The sequence below is a fragment of the Lampris incognitus genome, chromosome 10 (assembly GCF_029633865.1).
Source record: "Lampris incognitus isolate fLamInc1 chromosome 10, fLamInc1.hap2, whole genome shotgun sequence".
Classification (NCBI taxonomy): Eukaryota; Metazoa; Chordata; class Actinopteri; order Lampriformes; family Lampridae; genus Lampris; species Lampris incognitus.
The window spans coordinates 56556856-56562778 of NC_079220.1; positions in this window are offsets into that span (position 1 = coordinate 56556856).

Genomic DNA, 5923 nt, shown 5'->3' on the forward strand with positions numbered 1-5923 from the left:
TATGTGGGCCGGGTGTGGGCCACAGCAATTTTGTTATCTGGGTGTGGAGTCACCAGCCGCTTCTTTCACCTGACAGTGAGGAGTTTCGCTATTCCCCCAGTGCCCCTCCGAACAGGCACCCCAACCGACCAGAGGAGGTGCCCCGACTGACCAGGACACACACACATATACACACCCACGTCCGGATTCCCACCCACAGACATGGCCAATTGGGTCTGTAGGAACGCCCAACCAAGCAGGAGGCAACATGGGGATTTGAACCGGCGATCCCTGTGTTGATAGGCAACGGAATAGACCACCACACCACCTGGACGCCCCAAAGTTAAGTGCTTTTGTACTACCGTCTATGCAGGAAGACAGCCCACCACTCCTTTAACGTCACACCGAAACAGTTCAGACAGTTTGTACTTCATAACGTGCTTGGATGTTCACAGTACAAACAATTTCTGAGAAAACTGGAAAATCTCAGCAAAGGCAAACCAGAAGAGTTGGCCATACAAAGTGAAGATATATGGATTAACCATTTGAACACATTGTACGAAACAACACCATTAAGTACAAATTCTGACCAAAATCATATCCAAGAAAAGTTACATGGACTTGACTTGGCTATAAAAGATAATCAGAACCCACTGGACATTACCGAGCAGGAGCTGAAGGAAAGACTTCAGACTCTCCAACCAAATAAACCAAGCAGGCCTGATGCTATCCTACATGAGATGCTGAAACGCTGCAGTAGAACAGTCCAGCTGGCTCTCCTCAGATTGTTTAATTTGGTTCCGAGTGTAGGTTTCTTCCCTGATGTTTGGAATCATGGACTCATTACCCCCATTTATAAAAAAGGTGATAAATTCGACCCCAACAACTAGCGAGGCATTTGTGTGAACAGAGCCTGGGGGGAGGCTCTTTGTAGCGTTATTAATGCACGACTTACAGACTTCCTTACGAAACACAATGTCTTGAGTAACAGTCAAATGGGATTCCTTCCAAACCGCAGACGTCGGACAACATTTACACCCCACACACCCTAACCGACATACATGTTAACCAAAAAAAAAAAAGAAAGAAAAATATATGCCTGCTTTATAGATTTCCAAAAGGCATCTGATTCAATTTGGCATGGAGGTCTTTTTTTATAAAGTTATTGAAAATGGTGTAGGGGGTAAAACATACAACACATTTCAATCAGTGTATACAGACAATAAATGCAGCATCAAAATTGGCAACACAAGAACACATTCGTTCACCCAGAAACGCGGGGTAAGACAAGGTTACAACTTAAGCCCAACTCTATTTATATTCATGAATTGGCCACTAAGTTGGCGCAATCTGCAGCACCTGGTGTTATCCTTTATGACACAGAAATCAAACTCCTGCTCTACGCAGATGGCCTGGTCCTGGTGTCGCCCACTCTCCCAGGGCTGCAGCAGAACTTGAATCTGCTGGAACAGCTCTGCCAGACCTGGGCCCTGGCAGTAAACATGGATAAGACCAGAACCATGATACTCCAAAAAAAAGATCCAAATCTCAGGGAACTACATCAAATCTCATTCTAGGAAACAATCCAATAGAATCATCCTCACAATGCAATCATTTATTTAGGCCTGAAAATAAGTTCCCACCGGACATTTTAATCCTGCAGTGAATGAACTGAAAGAGAAAGCACACAGGGCTTTTTAGCCATAAAACGACAGATTTACACTCAAATCCCAATTAGAATTTGGCTTAAACTATTTGAATCAGTGATTGAACCAGTTGCCCTCTATGGCAGTGAAGCGTGGGGCCCACCTACAAATCAAAACTTTGCAAAATGGGACAAACACCCAATTGAAACCCTGCATGCAGCGTTTTGCAAGAACATCTTGCATGTACAAAGAACAACAACAAACAATGAATGCAGGGCAGAATGAGGTCAACATCCATTATTAATCACAACTCAAAAGAGGGTAATCACGTTTAAAAAAAAACATGACCCCCACTCATACCATCACAAAGCCCTGACATGCCAAGAGTTGAGCAAAGAAAAGAGTCCCCTCTGCCAGCTGGTCCTGACGCTTAGTTCACTCAACAATACTGACAACCCACAGCCTCCAGACTTAGTTCACCCAACAATACTGACAAGCCACAGCCTCAAGACTTAGTTCACCCAACAATACTGACAACCCACAGCCTCCAGACTTAGTTCACTCAACAATACTGACAACCCACAGCCTCAAGACTTAGTTCACTCAACAATACTGACAACCCACAGCCTAGAGACTTAGTTCACTCAACAATACTGACAACCCACAGCCTCAAGACTTAGTTCACCCAACGATACTGACAACCCACAGCCTCAAGACTTAGTTCACTCAACAATACTGACAACCCACGGCCTCCAGACTTAGTTCACTCAACAATACTGACAACCCACAGCCTCAAGACTTAGGTTACTCAACAATACTGACAACCCACAGCCTAGAGACTTAGGTTACTCAACAATACTGACAACCCACAGCCTCCAGACTTAGTTCACTCAACAATACTGACAACCCACAGCCTCCAGACTTAGTTCACCCAACAATACTGACAAGCCACAGCCTCAAGACTTAGTTCACCCAACAATACTGACAACCCACAGCCTCCAGACTTAGTTCACTCAACAATACTGACAACCCACAGCCTCCAGACTTAGTTCACTCAACAATACTGACAACCCACAGCCTAGAGACTTAGTTCACTCAACAATACTGACAACCCACAGCCTCAAGACTTAGGTTACTCAACAATACTGACAACCCACAGCCTCAAGACTTAGTTCACTCAACAATACTGACAACCCACAGCCTAGAGACTTAGTTCACTCAACAATACTGACAACCCACAGCCTCAAGACTTAGGTTACTCAACAATACTGACAACCCACAGCCTCAAGACTTAGTTCACTCAACAATACTGACAACCCACAGCCTCAAGACTTAGGTTACTCAACAATACTGACAACCCACAGCCTAGAGACTTAGGTTACTCAACAATACTGACAACCCACAGCCTAGAGACTTAGGTTACTCAACAATACTGACAACCCACAGCCTCCAGACTTAGTTCACTCAACAATACTGACAACCCACAGCCTCCAGACTTAGTTCACTCAACAATACTGACAACCCACAGCCTCAAGACTTAGGTTACTCAACAATACTGACAACCCACAGCCTCAAGACTTAGTTCACTCAACAATACTGACAACCCACAGCCTCAAGACTTAGTTCACTCAACAATACTGACAACCCACAGCCTCAAGACTTAGGTTACTCAACAATACTGACAACCCACAGCCTAGAGACTTAGGTTACTCAACAATACTGACAACCCACAGCCTCAAGACTTAGGTTACTCAACAATACTGACAACCCACAGCCTCCAGACTTAGTTCACTCAACAATACTGACAACCCACAGCCTCAAGACTTAGTTCACCCAACAAGACTGACAACTCACAGCCTCAAGACTTAGTTCACCCAACAAGACTGACAACCCACAGCCTCAAGACTTAGTTCACTCAACATTACTGACAACCCACAGCCTCAAGACTTAGTTCACCCAAAGAAGACTGACAACCCACAGCCTCAAGACTTAGTTCACTCAACAATACTGACAACACAATACTGACAACCCACAGCCTCAAGACTTAGTTCACTCAACAATACTGACAACCCACAGCCTCGAGACTTAGTTCACTCAACAATACTGACAACCCACAGCCTCAAGACTTAGTTCACCCAACAATACTGACAACCCACAGCCTCAAGACTTAGTTCACCCAACAATACTGACAACCCACAGCCTCAAGACCAACACACTGATACAAAATCAGTTAGAGTCAACCAAATGATAACACATCAAAAACAACATTACATCACCTACTCAAACACAAACACAAAGCAGAATGCAGTGCTATCTGGCCCTAAACAGGCAGTACACACCGGCAGATCATCTGACCAGGCTAACTGACACAACACTGAGAACCACCTTGACAAAGTACAGACTCAGTGAGCACAGCCTGGCCACTGAAAATGGTGGCTACCTGTTGATGAACGGTTGTGTCAGCACTGCTCTCTGAGGGAGGTGGAGACAGAGCTGCACCTCACAACCACATGTGAACAATAGAAACACATTAGAAAAATCTACCTCCCTAAATTCAACCACTTCTGCCCAATTTTCAACCACCTTCCTGATGCAGAAACACTCAAACTACTCTTGGGGGGGGGGGGAGAGCAGAGTGCGCAACACTTGCAGCACAGTTCCTTTCTGCCTGCCGCAACCTGAGGGACCGTGAGTGATGGAAGGAACAAAACCACAACACCACAACACACCTATTTGCTTTACTGTTACGGTAATGGAAAATGTTAATAAGCGAGTCGAGCTGAGCCGGTGCCATGTAGTGGAAAAGGGGCATCAGAGTACTGATTAGTGCTCATATCAGAGCCAACGAGGGCATGTCATGTCAAGTGCAATCAGCGTAAGTACACAACAGTAGGCAGATTAGTGATGCAATAGGGGACACAAATTACAAATTAGCTCAACAATGCCACGAATCAGTGTCACAGTGATGCTGATGTAACTGCATGTGGTTTTGTCACATGCCACAGTCATACTGATTTGATCATGTGGTTTTGCCTGTAACCAGCCCGAGCAATGAGCTGGCAACGGGTGTATGAGCAGCAGGACAGACTCACTAAGCAGGGTGAAGGTTTTAACTCAAACTGGCAGTACACACGTCGTGCACAGCAGATGGACACTGGCCTATGCAAGCAGTGTAGCCTGCCTATCCCCCCCTTTTCTCCCCAATTGTACCCAGCCAATTACCCCTCTCTTCCGAGCCGTCCCGGTCTCTGCTCCACCCCCTCTGCCGATCCGGGGAGGGCTGCAGACTACCACATGCCTCCTCCCATACATGTGGAGTCACCAGCCGCTTCTTTTCACCTGACAGTGAGGAGTTTCGCCAGGGGGACGTAGTGCAAAGGAGGATCACACTATTCCCCCAGTTCCCCCTCCCCCCTGAACAGGCACCCCTACCGACCAGAGGAGGCGCTAGTGCAGTGACCAGGACACATACCCACATCCGGCTTCCCACCTGCAGACATGGCCAATTGCGTCTGTAGGGATGCCTGACCAAGCCAGAGATAACACAGGGATTCGAACCGGTGATCCCTGTGTTGGTAGGCAACGGAATAGACCGCTACGCTACCCGGACTAGTCTGCCTCTTGCCCAATATACAGGATGATAAACAATCATAGGTTGGTTAGTGGCAAGAATACCGTAATCAGAATCACGTTTATTGGCCACGTAGGTTTATTGCCCTTTTCAGTGGTTAGACTGTGGTCAGTGGGCCTTTACTTGGTAAGGATGTGTCTCTGCTGACTGTCTGACAGTGAACAGATAGTCAGCCAGTCTCTGTTCTCTTTTTAGGGCCCGATAACATTCTGATTTGTGTTGTAATTTGGTTTCTATGTCCCAGATATGAGTTGTTGCATCGTGTGATGATGCGGTCTACTCTACCCTGTGGTTGATTAGCAGTGCTGGTCTGAAACTCCTCTGTGTCAGTGGTTATGGGGTTAGTTAGTTTCCCAACCAGCTGACTGAAGGGACTCTTTCCTAGCTCTTGGATTTGGACTGCTTTACATTGCAACGTGTGGTGGGGACTTGATTTAAGGTGCATCCAGAATTTAAGTGATCTGTCCTGGATATTTCAGTGGGAAACGGCCTCATTCTGCCCTGCAAGCATCTGTTGGTGTTTTCTTTGTACGTTTAGCAATGTCCGACAGAATTCTGCATGCAAGGCCTCTATTGGATGTTTGTCCCATCTGGTGTAGTCTTGCTGACTGAGTGGACCCCATACTTCACTTCCATACACTGCAATGGGCAGGAGGACACTGTCAAA